This window comes from Anthonomus grandis, chromosome 16, assembly GCF_022605725.1.
Source record: "Anthonomus grandis grandis chromosome 16, icAntGran1.3, whole genome shotgun sequence".
In the NCBI taxonomy this organism is placed as follows: Eukaryota; Metazoa; Arthropoda; class Insecta; order Coleoptera; family Curculionidae; genus Anthonomus; species Anthonomus grandis.
The window spans coordinates 964,742-982,933 of NC_065561.1; the positions used below are offsets into that span (position 1 = coordinate 964,742).

General features: G+C 31.3%; 1 protein-coding gene across 1 annotated transcript in view; it reads left to right on the forward strand.

Moving 5' to 3' along the window:
* The window catches only part of LOC126745611 (uncharacterized), a 711,162-nt gene that overhangs the window by 262,974 nt on the left and 429,996 nt on the right, over positions 1-18,192 (forward strand). The gene's annotated exons all lie outside the window — the stretch shown is intronic.

The following is an 18,192-nucleotide window of genomic DNA, read 5'->3' on the forward strand; positions in this document are numbered from 1 at the left end:
TCTTTTTAGGTTAATTAGGAATTTTTTTTTGTGTTTATTTATAATGTTTTTAAGGCATTTTTTACGCAAATTGCGCTATCGGTTTTATATAATCGCGAAGCATTTCCTTTTACTAAAAATTGTCAATTTTTTTCTCATGTAGCTAATTACATTTATAACTATTTTTGTGGTAAAAAAAAATGTTTTCGTTTTTTTATACAATTTTTTTGGCGGCTTTCCTTTTTCTAAATACTTTCTATATGCAAATGTCGCGTTCACAATTAAGGAAGAAAAAGAGAGAAGGTTGCCTTTTCTTGGTGTGGTTATTTAAAAAAATAGCAACAAACTTCAATTTGAAATCCATCGCAAATCCACCACTACTCGTCTTAGTTTGATGATTACGGAGATGCAAATGAAATACGTTTTTCATGCAGATCAGTTAAGTTACCTGGTACGTATGCTGCGGTCCGTTTAGCCTTATGCTGATTAGAACCTAGACTAGACCCCTATCAAACAGATCTACAATACCACATCATATTCTACCAACCCCTATCAAACAAATGTGCATATTAAACATAATAAAATAACTAATTTAACTTCAGTCTACTACTTAAGTAATTTACTGTACTTGGGTATTGACCATCGGATATAGTGGTCAAGTGTGAACGGACAGTTTCTGGTTAACCGAACCTGAAAGGATATTTTACTTTTAAAATACCTGTTTGAAATTTCGTTGCGACATAGATCAAATTTAAAAAACAAAATGCTGTTTTCAGATTCAAGAAAATTTAATGCACTTCTAAAAAATGTACTTGCATCACAACAAGCTCGTTCGCAAATAAGAGTAATAGCGGAGTAAATAACGGGTTAAAATGTTTCAATTTTTTTTTCCGGCTTAGAACCAGATGAAACCTTTACCAAATCATTAGTTTGTTTATTGCACATACGAAATGAGTAATTACGACTTTTTTTAATGGTACCGAGTTTTTTAAAATTAGAATTTAAAAAAAAATGCTTTAATTCAAAAATGTTACCATTACACATTAAACTGCCAATATCTCCGAAACTAATTCATATAGCCAAATTTTCTTTTTTTTTGCTTAAAGGGCATATATAAGCTCTAAAAACTGCAGTAAAATAATTGCAGAAAACTTCTATTCTTGTTAATAAAAAACATGAAAATTATAAAATTTATATTGTTGGTATTGAATTTTTCAGCAAGCGATAAACTTTTTTATTATGATGAATTTTGCCATACATGCTACAAATGAAATGTAGAAAAAACCATAAGAAAGTTTTTAAAAAAAGGCACAGGTTTCTATCCGAAATAGTTTTTGAAATATGAATTTTTAAAGTAACGCGTAGGTGGAAATTGCCGCGCTCTATACCGTTGCCGACCGAACGTACTTCCAACTGCCGCCATTTATTAACCATCTACGAATAATTTATAAATCGAAGTTGGTGAATAATAATAACTTTGAAGATTTTTAAGTAAACTTAAAAAAAAATATTTATTTGAATATTTTAATTAAACGAACTTTAATTTTTAATATTCATCATCATTTTGTGATTCCAATGAATCTGGTGTGTCTATAAAGTCTTTGTTGCCACAAAATTTACAATTACATTCGTTATAACACTTCAAGCCCTGGGGTACACATATACACTTTTAAGTGTTGCAGTTTCCATCGGAACATCGAAGAACTAAAATTTTCCGTAGTTCCTTTGGGACGGGATCCTGTGTCGCACATATTGGAGTCCATATATTAGACTCTATATCATTTGTCCATCCATATTTTCTTCAAAATTCATATATGGTATGTGACTGTTATACCAAATTTTTAGTTGATATATGTACCTAAAATAAGAAAAGCCATAAGCGTTCAAATTTTCTTTTTTTGTTATTATCTAAACTGTAATCTGTAAAATATGATTTTTTTTATGTTTTCATACATATAGAAATAAAGACAAAATGTAAGTATAAACCTACCTTTTTAAATGCTGTTTGAATGCATCGTCAGTTGGTGGCAATCGTAGTGTTTCTATATAGAAGTAAAATAAATTGTGTACTCCGTTTAACTGCTTCTGTATCCGATACAAATGGCAGATCATATAGTTCTTTTAGCCTATCGATATTTTTTATTAGTACATCAAAGGCTGTTTTTTTAGCAATTTTGAAAAACGAACTAGTTGTGTCGCATCCCGTGAGACAATGAACTGCCAAAATGTTTCTTAAAACTGCTTTTCCCAATTTTTGAACTACATCCGGAATTGCTAAGGAGCGTTGATTTTTTGAATGCCCTAATTTCATAAGTAACTTACAGCCCTTTATTTGTTTTGTAATAATGAAATGGTGTAAAAGTAAAAGTAATACGTCGGTATCCACAGATTTGACAAGAATCGAATTACTATGCTCTCGCTCTGCCAGGACGTGAAGAATAATTCGAGTATCTGTTTCTTCCTGATTAGTTTTGTATTCTTCCTAAATTTGTGGCTCTTTATCGGTGGTTGTAATATAGATATTTTAGGAATTTTCAGATCCTCCTGCTACTATTAAAGTTTCATTCCTATTTAGAGATTTTGCTGCAAATTCCAAAAGATAACTTACAGTAAAAACTAATAAGGCCTTCTTATTGTTGAATGATTTGAGAAAATCATTAAAAATTGGAACTTTTCGAGACCCAAAAATTTTGTATTCTGTTGTATTAGATGAATCACCACGTCTGAATCTCTCAGCAGATTTTAATGAATTACATGTGTAAGTGTCAAAAACAACTCTTATTCTCTTGTGTTTCCGTCCGCAACTTAGCATTCGATTTAAGAATATTTCTGCTAAACCGTTAAAAGTCAAAGAGGAAGTTGGTTTCAATTCTTGGATTATAACCATACCATCAATAATATATGATTCTACACTATTTGGAGAAACTATTGTATCTGCAATTGGCTCTAATCTCTTGCATAATTCAGACTTGGCAGTTTTTCGCATCGAACCATCTTCATAAAACATTGACGAAGGACAACGCAATAAAAACGTGTTTTAACGCACAAAAATCAAGAGCATTATGACACAACTTTAGGGGTTATGATATAATTAGTCACGCGTCTCCCGCGAACGTCGGCGACTGTTCTGGCCGTCGCTAATCTGGCACAACTTTGCAGGTGGATTTCTCGCAATCTAGCTAATATATCCGATTGCAGTTAATTTTAAAAACTTCGTAACAGTTTTGTCTACCTTTTATTCGCAGATTGTATAGAAAAATATTTTCAAATAAAAAAGTTTCCCGCTTGCTCAAAAATTCATCGCAGAAAATATAATTTTAATGATTTTTAAATGTAATATTAATAAAAAGAAACGTTTTTTGGATTTATTTTATCGCAGTTTTCAGCGCTTATGTATTCTCATTAAAACAAAAAAAAGATCTTTTGAATATGTTAAAAAGTTCCAGAGATATTAAAAGGTTAAGGTTAAAAAGCACTTTTTTTAAATTCCTGCCTTTTGCAATATTCTCCATTTTATAAAACTCGGTACCACTAAAAAAATCGTAAATGCCCATTTCGTATGTACAATAACCTAATTAATGATTTGGTAAAGGTCTCATCTGGTTCTAAGCAGATTTTATTTTTTTTTGAAGCTACTTTTATTGTCTTTTTAACTCCGCTATAAATAATGTTCCTGACATTGGATTAAAGTAATAGTAAGAGAACTTTTTAGCGACTTTTTCTTATGTTTACATTTAAAGTCACAATGTTTATTATATTTATAGATTCAACACGTATTTCATGACAAGCAACCTAATACCCGGCCCTCTTACGTATAAAACATAATAAAGTTAAAAAATTGACTAAAAAGTACAAAAGAAAGATTAAAACTTTATTGGATCATTAAAAGTTTTTAGTATAATCAGAAAGTGCGAATTTTAGGAAGTTTTGTAAGATTAAACTTTATGAAAGTCTTTACAAAGGCCTATTGTTTCTCCTTTATATTAAAATCTCTCCTAATAAAGCCATTGTGTACTTTCTTTATTTTTATTATTAATTGTAGATAATATTGATTTGTTGTCTGATGGTGGTAGCTTCATTATTTTAAAATTTTAAGTTCTTTAAATATCCGATAAGATTTTTGAATAATCTTTTAATATTTAGTCTCAAATCTAATATTCAACAATTTTTTAGTTAATTTTTGGTCTTGGTGTATTTATCAATTGTATATGGTCATGGCATATTTATTAAATTGTAGAAAATACGTATATACACTATTAAAATTAATTTTAATTTAAAAAATGTTCATGAAAACTTGGCATAAAGACACATGTCGTCTTGATAATTTATTTTTTCTCAAGACTGATGGCTGTCGTCAAACTAAAACTATTTCTTAATTATAGCCCATATGAACTCAATCCGAACAGCAGAAAAACTAAAACTCGGGTCATTAGCGGTATCTTCTTTGTAAAGCATAGGCGTGCCACAGAAGGATTATAAAAAATATTTTAAAGGTGTATTTGTACGTTATACTCACCAATTGTAGTGATTTTTAACTGTTATATGAGTAAATTAGGCAATCTAATGGACTGTCAAAATGAAGGTTTTGGTGCCTTTAAACATTGCTATGTTGTGCATTATATATATAATTAGGATAATCAGTAGGTAATTTATTCTGAATCATGTCTAAGGTTGGAACTTTGTTTTAACTGTAAAATTGATATACAGTTCGGCGTATTACGTCTTTGTCGGTATCATCAACTTTTTTAAGCTTATTGGTCCTTTTTCTGTTCACAGAATGATCGATGACGTCTCCGGCTTTTATCACTCTGTAGATGGTAGGTAGTACGGGCAAGTTTAGTCAGCTCACAAACTTTTTTCTAAAATGTCGTTTTGTGAGGCCCCGCGCATTTCGTTCTTTAGGCAATTGAAAATACTTTAAAAAACTCTCTGGGTTTAAACATGCAAGTCTTTAAATTAAAAATTCCGATTGCGCCAAGTCGGAATTAACTTCCAAATTATCCATTTCATTATCAGAAACAGCAAAAGGTCTCCACAATAGCATTTTAAATTGTTAGATAAAAAGTATTTAAAAACAGTGATAACAACAGTAACGACAGTATTAACAATGACAAAAGCAACAACAAAAACAAAGACCACAACGGTAACAACAAATTAATTTATAAAATTACGACACGCGACCAACACACTCTTAAGACACCTGATTCTAAACCAGAAATAAAACATAAAACGCCACTGGTACCAGGCCCATGTAAAATTTATCATATAGGACCGGCCTCAGTGTTGCCAGAATGTTTTTTGTATATGTAACAGACAAGCCAGCCAAAATGTAATAAAATGCCATACAAATGTAACAGATTATCACTTATTACTAAAAATACAAATTATTCACAAAATTTCGTGTCGCCGAGTTAGTAAAGACATAAAAGCAATTTTTAACGGACAAAATGATTGATAGGAAAAAAGTGAAATAAAAAACGCATATATGGTATGCTCCTACATTTCCTGCAACCCTCAATACACCCAAATATAAGAAGCAATGGGTGTGACCGAGCGAAGGATGCTATTTTTATGTTTCACCATTTTACGAATAAAATCTAGTCATTATTTTATCGAAAACTTATGGATATATTACCTAATATTATTACTACTAGAAAATAAAATTAATAAAAAACTCATTTAACGTCTTTTATTTTTTTATTTATATAGGATTATTATAGATCTAAAAAATACCAACAAAAACAGAACGCACCAAAGATAATTCTTAGATATCTTACAAACCTAATGAAAAAAAATCACATAACTGTAAGTATAGGAACGATAGGAACTAATATGAATACAAATAATCTAGGTAATAATACAAAAAACTTTTGGTACATCGGACTTAAGAAAATTAGACTAATTATATGTTTAATAGGTACTTTATATGCACTTTTAAGCCACTAATAGGTTCATAAACCATAAACTTAACTTACAAAAAAAAATTAAAAACTCCAAAAAAATATTTCAACCAAGAACATTTCCTAAAAATTAATATGTAGATATAATACTTCAGGCAGATACTAATACATAAACTTAACAAAAATAAATCACAAATTCCAAAAACAAAACAAAAATGACAACCAAAGATTAGTTCTAGGGTAGAAAAAAAGAAACATAAATTCGTCATAATAAAATAATCATTATAGTTAATCAATAATTCATTTTTTTCTTCAATAAAGAAGGTGACGGTTCCCAATTATACCAGATCTGGTCATTTAACATTTCTTTGGTATGTAAAATGGTGTCTAGTGTTTGAGTTTCCAGACGATTTCTCAATTTCGTTTTCAGCAAAGTTACTTGCGAAAATCTTCGTTCAGCCGCAGTAGATGAATGGGGTAGAGACAAAAGACTTTGCATTAACTTTGTTAAATTTGGAAACATTAATTCATTTAAAGTATTTTTCATTAAGAAAATGTTTGACCAGAATGTTTCGAAATCTGTAGCCTCTATTTTTTTTAATTCTGATAAATCAGCTAACATTCTCCACTCAATATTTAGGCTTTCAATATCATCCATTAGTTGGGGAAAATGAGTTTGTACAGGTAATGAAATGCTGGGTATTTCACCAGACATTGCCACTTGCGGGTTTAAGATTTTAAGAAAATTTAAAACGCGATCACAAAAGTCAAATCTTTTTTTTTATTTGCGTTCAAAGCTCAATATAAAAATCTAATGCTCTTAATTTAAAGTTATGAACTTAATTTTTTTCAATGTTGGGCTTTGTCATTATGGCTTCAGTTTTAGACCAAAATAAATTTGATCTAAGGAAAGGAAATTAGATGGATTTTTACAATCAACCAAATTAAAATCTATATGATCAATATAGTCTTTTTTTAATAATTTCTGAGTATCATGCGATACACATCACTTACTTTAGTGACTAGGTTAAAAACCTTTGGTTTCTCAGCTTAAAATTCCATATTCAATTTGTTTATCAAATCTAGAATATAGGATAAAAACGTAAAATACATCTTATATGTAGGGTGTTCCAGGCAAATCAAAATGTTTTTTATTGAATTTAAGTCTTCTTGAAAGCATTAACCTCTATAAAACAGTATTAGAGCATCCCAGTTCTCTAAATAGCCTAAAGTTAAAATAGGAAATATTATTAGTATGTAAAAACCCACGGAAATATATTTTAGGTAATTTACCTATAAAGAGAGCCATCTGGTTTGAGAGGGATCAAGCATTTTGTGTGGCTTTAGCTGACAAAAAACTTGAAATTCTTGAAAGCATTCCTGGCGTTTGCTACTATGTGAAAAGTAATTATATATTGACCGGATAAAGTCCTCTACACTCCTTGGAAGCTTTTTTGATGCTGCTGAAGAGCAAAGGTGGAAGCTATGACAAACACAGCCAAGCACAAAAATGTTAGGTAAAATCTTTTTTAACAGCTTTTGCACACCTCCCATGTTCCCCATCATTACAGCAGCATTGTCAGATGCAAAACCTAGTAAGTTTTGAATTGGCACCTGTATATTTCCTAAATATTCACAAATGGAATTATAAATGCCTTGGGCAGTACAGTCTTGCACCCTTAAAAGTCCCAGAAATGTGTCTCTAGATCTTTGGTGTATTTTGTCAAAATACCGAGCTATAAGAACTAATGATTTTTGGGTACTTATGTCTGTGGTCTCATCAATTATAAGTGAAAAGTGCTGCTTCTGCAATATACTTGTTATCAACTTTATTTGTTCCTGAGCTAAACAATCTTTAGTCAATTTTGTGACTTTTGTTCTGTTGCATTTAAGTTTTTTTTACATCTGAATCAGGAAAAATTGAAATTAATAATAGTATTAAGCGATCCATTATGAGGAATGGTAGATTATGCTCACTAATAAATGCAACAAGTTTAAGCTCAGCCCGCCTAACAGATTTCCCCACTTGATCATTTTTTTACAAAATTTATTATTTTTGAGGTATTTTTCGCTTTTTCCAAATTCATTTTGTGTAAAGAATTTTTTTGGTGCCTTTTAAAATGAGGTACACTATCTTTTAGGGTGCTATTACACACTTTGCAATAAAAATCCCCATTTTCATGTACATCAAGTCATTTAAATGTTATGGTCCATTGCTTTCTAAAATTTTGTTTGTATATTTTTTCATTCTTCTGCTTTGCAGGGATTATCTCACTGGTACTTGCTCTGGCTTCCTGGGCACGACTGCAACCAGCAACAGGTTCTATCACTTCTGTGACACTTTTAGAACTAGAGCTTTCTTGTTGTTCTTGTTCTGCTGTCTCTTGTGGTTTAACAGACTGTTTGGGTTTTTTTTTTAGGAACCTAAAATATTTATATTTTTTAGTTTCATATACAATTGCATTAAAATATACCGGGAGTCTAAGGAAATTGGTTCGCCATTATATTTTTTTAATTTTAAAGTTAAAATAATAAAATTCGGTGTATAATAAAGTTCGGTGCATTTAAAGTTTAAAAAAAAACTCTTCTACCTACCTGTCCATTGCAAAATAACTATAATGGGGTGTCTTAGGAATTTATTGTATGTCCTTTCCTTGTTAAAATCTTATCACACGCACAACTCCTCTAATAGAAACGACTAAGGCGAAAAATGAAAGAATTTTATGTGCTTAGCTTTAAAAATAGTAAAATGTAATAGATTTAGAGGGTAATGTAACAATGTAACTAATTAAACTGAAATGTAACAGATTTATTACAAATGTAACAAACTGGCAACACTGCCCGGCCTGTTCACAATTCAAACCCCAAGCGCCGGTAGTAATTTTTTGTCTTCGTCTTTTACACGTCATTGCTGGGGACTTAGCCTAGCTCTCTCTGACAAAATTTCTCGTTGAACGGGCCGGGATTTAGGAATTTCCAGCGATCAGATGTCTTTAAATATACGAGGACCGCTCATTATATATTTTGCTATTTGTTTCAATGCGTGAATTTAGTATATTGGCCGTACCTCAATTTGTAAGGTGTTCGAATTGAAATCATCTACACTATACCTATTAATGTAAAATAATTTTATAAACAGGAGCTTTTTTGATTTAACAGCAACAGTCAATTTTAAGGAATGATAAATTGCGAAGTAAATCGATCATGTAAGAGACCTATATAATATACCGTAATTTAAGCTTAAAAAGGTACCTTCATTATATATTTCATATTAACAATTATTTAATGATTATTATAAACGTTTTATACTGGTTTTTTAAAACTAAAAATTCAACTTTTCGTTAGCGGAAAATATATTTGTTTAGAAGCTCATTTAGTTAGACGCATTTTGTAAACGTCCTTAAATAGTGTAAATAGACCATAGTTTGTCGGTCTCGGACTACCATACTCATGTCAAAACAGTAGATAAAAAAAACTATTGCATAGAAAAGTCCAGGGCATAAGTAATTGAAGTAACACACCTTCTAATTTTTAAACACTGTGACATCTAAAGTCGAGATTCTCTATGACCGAAAAATGAAGGAAGCATAATATATGTCAAAACACAAAACGTGACTATTTTATAGAATAAAATAAGAAGAGAATAAGATTAAAAGAAAGGCTCACTGATTTCGAATTATCGGTAATATGGAAGCTTTGGAATAACAAGTTATATTTTTATCATGCGAAGCACGTTTTAAAAAACAGTTTTTTATTTGACAATAAGTACAAGCAGCAAATATGGTACAACGAAGATTGAGGCAAAAGGCCGTTACATGATATTGTATAGACTTAAACTAGCAAATACAGTAAAACATAATACAAAGCAACGTTAATGTAATAGTAAGCAAATATATATACAGAGTGGTCAATATTGTGGACATAACTAATACTACAGATGGTTTTTTCAGCACTGTTATGTATAAGTGGAAATACCCTCGTATCTAGCGAATATTTATAAAAATGTCTATGAAATTCCTCAGGTTTTTCTATACGCTGAAGCGTATGTGGTTTGGCGATACCTGTAATAAGCAGCAATAGAGTCAGCAGTAAAGTTTTGGCTTTCGAATAAATAGTTAAAGTATTACTTTTGCTTAGTTTATTTTGTATAGTTTCAAAAGCTTCTGAACAGAGTGCAAAAAGTCCGTATGGAACCACCAGTCAGTGCTTGACCACTCAACTTACATATACAGTGACCGCCTAAAGTTCCTCATAAATTCGATAAAAATTAGAGACATGATTTTTTGAGAAAACGCTCGGACCCGTCGATTTTTATTTTGAGTTGCGCATTACTTCACATAAATTTTGTATACAGGGTGGAACAAAAAAAGTTATGACGTTAATTTTTTTAAATGGAATGCTATATTTTTTATTGCATTTATGAAATATAGGCGAAATTCCAAGCAAGTTTCGTATTACACACCTTATCTCAAAACTCAACTGTTTCCGAAATATTTACTAAATAACAAAAAAACAAATAAGTACGTCTATTTACAAATTAAGATAAAATCGAAGATAAAAATAATGTTATAAACACTGCCAATTGTTTCTATTTCCATGGTTGCACTTGAAAAGAATCTCTATTTTCGAATGTCACTGTCAGTTCGAAAATTAATAGTTTTTGTCAGAATAAATTATGGGTAATTTAACGGAAACCCAACGAATTGAAATTTTGATGATGGTACGGGGATCAAGTTCGCATGCAAAAAAAAAGTAAGTGAACTGTTTAATGCCAAATACCCAAACCATCCTATTTCTCAGTCAATAGTTAGTAGAAAAGAGCATAAATTCATAACTTCAGGTCATGTTAGGGATTTGCCAAGATCAGGTCGTCAAAATTTTCTGAAGAATCAAAATTAAACGTTCTGCTCTTCGTCAAAGAAAATGCACACAATGCAACTTCACAAATTTCAGTTGATAGTAATATAGCCGGAGCCGGAGTCAGTAAGACGCATCTTAAAAGCAAATTAATACCACCCTTATAAAATTAGACTAATAGACGAATTAAACGAGGACGATCCTGATCGAAGAAAGTTCCGTCAGTTTGTGTTATGAGTTTTGTTTTCGGATGAAGCAACTTTTTGTTTAAACGATGTCGTAAATCGGCAAAATTGTCGGTACTGGTCAGCGTCAAATCTACACTGGGCAACTGAGGCTCATACACAGTGCCGTAAATCGATTAATGTTTGGGCTGGTATAGTGAATAATAAAGTAATAGCTAAATAAAGTAATAGGGCCATACTTTTGCAACAACAAGAAAATTCAAATAACTTTACAACGCTATTTGAACTTTCTTTAAAAAGATCTTATCCCTGCTTTGGCTGCTCATACTCAGACGAACAAGACTCTGCTATCCCGACAGATAATTTATGTTTTCAGCAAGACGGCGCACCACCACATTTCTTTCGAGATGTCCGTAATTACTTGGATACAGTGTTCCCAGGAAGATGGATAGGACGAAGAGGGCCAATAACGCATATTCGCATGTAACAGTCAAGATATCCACTTCGCCTAGCCGAACGCAGCCGAACGTTGTTTTATATGTAACGTGCATGATAGCACTTAAATGGATATCCAGACTGTTACGACTAGCGGAAGAAACTTATGCAGATATTTTGTTGTTGTTTTTGGCTGAAATGGATATCGATGACTACAAATTTACTACAGATGTAACAGAAAAGTGTTAGTTTTAATTCAAAACTAATTAAACAATCGTTTTATTGGATTAGTGCAAAGGATGTCAACATTCCAACTTTCTTAAATATGTGGAAAATATGTATTTACGAATTGAGACTTGGTGTTCGTTTTACAGGCGTAATTTGGTTTTACGCGGCTCAAACACAAATAATTATGCAGAAGTAATGTTCCGATTACTGAAAGATATATCTTTAGAACGCACAAAAGCCTTTAATCTTACTCAATTAGCTGATTTTATATGTACTGGATATGAAAGATATTATCAACAAAGGATTCTTGATATTGTCTTAAATCGTGAGAGTAAAGCAGTTAAACTAGGATATTTGCCAAAAGAATTGGCTGAAAATATGAATATAAAATACTTAGGAAATCATCAATATGAAGTTGTAAGTTTTAGTGACCCTAATATTACTTATCAAGTAGATATGATAACATGTATGTGCAGTTGTCCAGTTGGATATAATGGAAAACACTGCAAACACCAAGCTGCAGTCATTTCAAAATTTGGCATTTTAAAAGTAATTAATACTTTGACAGACGAAAATAAAATATTGTTTTATCAAATTGCTACCGGCAAAGAACCGAAAAAGACATTATTTTATCCATTACAATCACATAAAACTTTAGATAGACACTTGTCATAGACACCTGTCATACATCAAATTTAATAAGTCCTAATGAAGTGGATCCTTCTATCACAGAACCAAATGTACCGAAAGAATTTAACACGGTAGAAAGCTTGGGATCGGAAATTGAAGCAACACGAACAGCATGGTTGGCATATAGTAATACAATTTTAAAGCACATTGAAAATGATCCAGAACAATTACTCGTAGGAAGACCCTCTTTAAATAGCAAAAAATCATGTATTACAGCACCACATTCATTGAGTGTATGCGTAAAGAACAATCTTTGTTTGGGATCCAACAAATAAAAAAAAAATTGTTTGTATTTTACTGTTTTCGTTATTGTCACCTTATTATTATCAATTTAATAAAAAATATTACATTACTAGATTAGAGGTGTTTTTTATTAAAATACATAATAATGTGCAAAAATATTAAATTATTAATGAAATAAAAAAATAACAACATTAGGGAACTGAATGTGGATTTATATGTATATTAAAATAAGCCGCTTTAAATAATTAAAGTTTTATAGTCTATTTATGTTAAATCCTCGGTATAATCCAACATAAATTTATTAAAAATATACTATACCTACTTAAATCACATCAAAGAATGTGTGAAATATTCTAATAAATATTGAGAAAAATAATTAACTATAGTTATATGTAACAGTCTGGATATCTATTTAAGTGCTATCGTGCATGTTACATATAAAAAATCCGTTCAGCTCGGCAAAGTGGATATACAGGGTGATTCAAAAGTAAGCGGCATCCTTTCAGGGGCGTAATCCTTGTATGAAAATAAGGCAAAAAATTCATATTAATATGGGTCCGAAATTGCTTCCTAAGGGAGCTACGCCCCTTTGAATAGGACCCCTTGAAGACAATTTTATCTCTATAACTTTAAAACCCTTTAGAATTAAATTTTGAAAATTGGTGTACTGCATAAACATTTCGTTGTGAATAAGATTCTAAATTCAAATTTTTTAAATTTTATTCAGGTGCGTCACATGCGGGGGTTGGTACGGGTAAAAACATCCCTTTTTCTTTTACTCTTTAGGTTATTGTGATTTTGTTTAAAAATTATAAAATTTTAGAGTCTTATACGTAAAAAAGGTACTCTTAGTTCAATTCGATAGAGCGTACCATTTACGAGAAAAGCGACTTTGAAAATGTTCTGATTGCGTATGTTTATTGATGAAAATTAATTCGCATTACGATCGACAAAAAAGACACTTTTTACTCACATTTTATTTAACAATTTATAGAAAGTGTTCAAAATTATTACCATTCGCGTCACGGCAAGCTCTTAATCTTTGTATTAGATTATGGTGCACACGTGGTAGAATTCTTGGATTGTTTTTAATTGTCTGAAATCCTTCCTCTATTCTTTGCCTGAGGACATCAATATTGGGTATAGGGCGGGAATAAACTAGTTGTTTTAGGTGTCCCCATAAATAAAAATCAAGAGGGTTGAAGTCAGGAGACCGTGGTGGCCATGGCACTGGACTCCCACGACCTATCCAGCGGTTTTGATAGCCATTATTTAAATGTTCTCTAGCGAGAATGCTAAAATGTGGGGGAGCACCATCATGCATAAGCCACATTTGTGCTCGTAATTGAAGTGGTAGATTTTCTAATATTTGTGGTAATTCATTCTGTAAAAAAAATGTGTAAATTTGTCCATTAAGTCGTTGCGGCATAAATACAGGTCCTTTTAAATGCCCATCGATTATTCCCGCCCACACATTTAAACTAAACTACTGCTGATGTGCCTTCTGTACCGTAGCATGGGGATTCTCATCCGTCCATAGGGGGTTGTTGAGAAAATTGAAAATTCCGTTTCTTGTGAAGCCGGCCTCGTCAGTAAATAAAATTTTCTTCTCAAAATTTTCAAAAGCAACGCGGTTTTCTTCTAGCCAATTACAGAAGTGTATACGAGGAAGGAAATCTCGCTCTTCCAAAGCCTGAACCCGTTGAATATGATAAGGGTAGAGTGACATATCGTGCAAAACTCTCCATACGGTTGACTAAGAGGACCCTTCTTGATTTGCGATGATGCGAGTGCTCAAAGATGGATCTTCTTCAATACGATCTAGCACGCGTTCTTCTAATGCTAGGGTTCTGGCATTTCTTGGTCGCCCAACAACTTCCTGTCTTTGAAATGTTCCTTAAGCAAAATTTAAGTAGATATTACTGAGGGGGATGATTCTGACGCATTTAAGATTCCGGGTTACCAAATGTTTAGAAAAGATAGGGTCGGCAGGGGGGGAGGTGTGGCTGCTTTTGTTAAATGTACATATCAAGTTGATATATTGACTTTTGATTTTAATATTAATCCTAAACTTGAATACCTTGTTTTTAAGATTAGGTTGGGAAATAAGTATTATGGCTTTTGTGTTTTTTACAAGCCACCAACGCTAAATTTTGGTGCATTGACTGCTGACTTTGATAATATATTTTCATGTCTTTATCCTGCTGTAGAAGAAACTTTTTGTTTAGGGGCCTTTAATATTAATTTATTGAGTCTTCAAAATCCACTTACTACACTTTTTGAAAACTACAACCTACATCAAGTTAATGAAGAGCCCACACGAGTAACGGCAAATGTAAGTACTCTTTTAGATGACATATTTGTTTCTAATGTGCTGTTGGTTTCTAATAAGGGTGTGTTATCGGCTGATGCCGTATCCGACCATAAAATTATATATTGTGAATTAAATTTAGCAAAAATAAATTGCAGTCAAAAATTGTTAGGTACCGTTGTTTTAAAAATTTTAATGTATACAATTTCAATGCAGACATGCACAATTTGCCGTGGGATAATATTTTTTACGAAAATGACATTAATATGAAGATATCTATGTTTAATAATTTTATTTTAACCCTTTTCGATAGGCATGCGCCTGTCCGAGAATCTCGCATTACTAAGCCTAAAGCACCATGGCTCACAGAAAACCTAAAAATCTTTATGAGACAAAGGGACGATGCCTTGCGTATATTCAAACAGTCAAAACTATTGGAAGATTGGAATACTTACAAAGGTTTAAGAAATTTTACTTTGTCTCGGGTTCGGAGAGAGAAGAGGAAGTATATCGATTCACTTTTTTTAAATAAAAGAGAACCGAGTCAGCTGTGGAATGCACTAAAAAGTTTTAATATTTGTAAGAATAAGGATGGTCTAATTCCGTCGTTTCTCTCTGATCCCAATGAGATAAGTAATTTTTTTGACTTAACTGCGCAAGTCAATCCAGGCTGTGAGGAAAAAGCGTCTTATTATAATAATAACTTTTATAGAGATGCGAATATGTTTAGTTTCCATTTAACGAGTCCGGATGAGGTTAACAAAATTTTAAATAATATAAAAACAATTGCGATAGGTACCGATGAAATTTCTTCATTAATGCTTAAGTATTGTAGCCCCTTTGTTGACTTGTACTTAACCCACATTATAAATTGTTGCATAGAGATAAGTTACTTTCCTGATCAATGGAAAACTTCAATGGGAAAACCTTTGCTTAAAATGTCTACTCCTACAACTCTTAATGACATTCGCATTATAAGTATTTTGCCTGCCGTTTCGAAAATTTTTGAAAGAATTCTTTATAATCAGATATATAACTATTGCTTATCTAATGAAATCATACCAAATTCACAATGTGGGTTTAGGAAACATTTTAACACTTCGGTAGCACTTTGTAATGTAACTGATGACTTATTTAGAGCTTGTGATAAAAACATGCATACCGTTTTAGTGCTGTTGGATTATTCTAAGGCGTTTGACACCATTAGCCATAATTTGTTGTGCGCTAAGCTTAAGTATTACGGTTTTAATAATAACTCCTATTTGCTTTTAAAATTTTATTTGTCTAATAGATATCAAACGATTTTTTCCGATAACAGAAAGTCTGAACAAGTAAGTATTAGTTGTGGAGTACCGCAGGGTTCTATTTTGGGTCCTTTGCTTTTTATAATGTATACCTCAGATGTTTTAAAATCGCTTAAATATTGTAAGCTTCAGGCATTTGCTGATGATACGCAAATTTATTATTGTTTTGATTATAGCGACTATAAAGAGGCCGAATCACTCATAAATGAAGACCTGCAAGCACTAGGCTTAAACTCAAAAAATCACAATTTAAAATTAAATCCTAATAAGTCCCAGCTTATGATATTTGGTAACAAAAATCAAAGAGAGTTTTTAAAATCTAATATAAATATTAATTTCGATAATACAAGATTAGAATTTGTAAACAACGGTAAAAACTTGGGGGTTATTTTGGATGAACAATTAAGATTTAAGGAACACCTTAAAAAAATTTTTCAAAGAACTTTTATGTCCCTGAAAACATTGTATAATAACCGCCATATGTTAAATGTAAAGTTAAGAAAACAATTATGTGAATCCCTTGTACTGTCTCATTTTAATTATGCTGACGTAGTTTATGGGTTTTGTCTAGATTTGGAAAGTCGGGTAAGAATTCAAAGGGTCCAAAATGCTTGCGTTCGATTTGTTTATGGACTCCGAAAATTTGACCATGTATCTTATTTATATAGAGATATTAGATGGCTTAAAATGGATATGCGCAGGATATTACATTTTGCAGTGTTTTTATTGAAAATAAATAATGACACATCTTCCCCTGTCTCCCTTAAAGAAAGACTAATTTTTCGGGACACTGTTCATGGTTTAAATATAAGGTTTTCTAAAAGAATTACGGTTCCACTTCATCATAGTGCCATGTTTCAGAGGTCATATTTTTATAATGCAGCAAATATTTTTAATAAAGTACCAACAAACCTAATTAATTTATCAATTCAATCTTTTAAAATAAAATTTAAGGAACATCTATTTAATTTGCAAACCAATGGAGATTTTTTTTAGTGGCTTTTGTTATTTGTGCAATTTTTCTGGCAAATTTAATGTTTGTTATGCAAGTTTCTTCTAGTTTCTTCTAATTGTAATATTTAAATAATAATTTATTGTAATTTACTAATTAATTTGCCTAAGATATTTTTTTTTTTAACTACCTAATTTATTTACTGATGGTAAAGTATAGCTTCTGGTTCAGTAGAGTAGCTCTTTAAAGCTAGACTGCGCCAGTGGTTTATGCTACTTTTTTTTTAATAATGTTTTTTTTTCTCAGCTATGTTTATGTAATTTTAAAAATAAAAGGCATATTTATTTATTTATTTATTTATTTATTTATTTATATTATGCGATATTACTCACATTTTTGAATTTACCTGTTTCCCTTAAATTACGATCTACTCTTGCGAAAACCGTACGGTGTGGCACTCGTCGATTAGGAAATGCCTCATGATACAATCGTCTTGCTTCAACACAATTACCAAATGCTCTTCCAAACATAATGTGAATATCAGCTTGTTCTTGATACGTAAAATCCATGTTTGCCTTTTAAACTTAGAAACACAAAGTACCAAACTTAACAAAGGCAATGCCCTTTTTATTAATAATAAATAGTAATTTGTAAAACACTCTATGAAACTAATTTTACTTTAAATTGTATTTTACAATGACATTTATCAGTCATTTAAATGCCAAAAACCAAAAAACAACCGCCAACTTCGTTTTAAATGCGTATCCAGTAATTTTATTATGTATTAAACATACGCAATCAGAAAATTTTCAAAGTCGGTTTTCTCGTAAATGGTACGCTCTATCGAATTATACTAAGAGTACTTTTTTTACGTATAATACTCTAAAATCTTATAATTTTCAAACAAAATCACAATAACCTAAAGAGTAAAAGAAAAAGGGATGTTTTTACCCTTACCAACCCCCGCATGTGACGCACCTGAATAAAATTTAAAAAATTTGAATTTAGAATCTTATTCACAACGAAATGTTTATGCAGTACACCAATTTTCTAAATTTAATTCTAAAGGGTTTTAAAGTTATAGAGAAAAAATTGTCTTCAAGGGGTT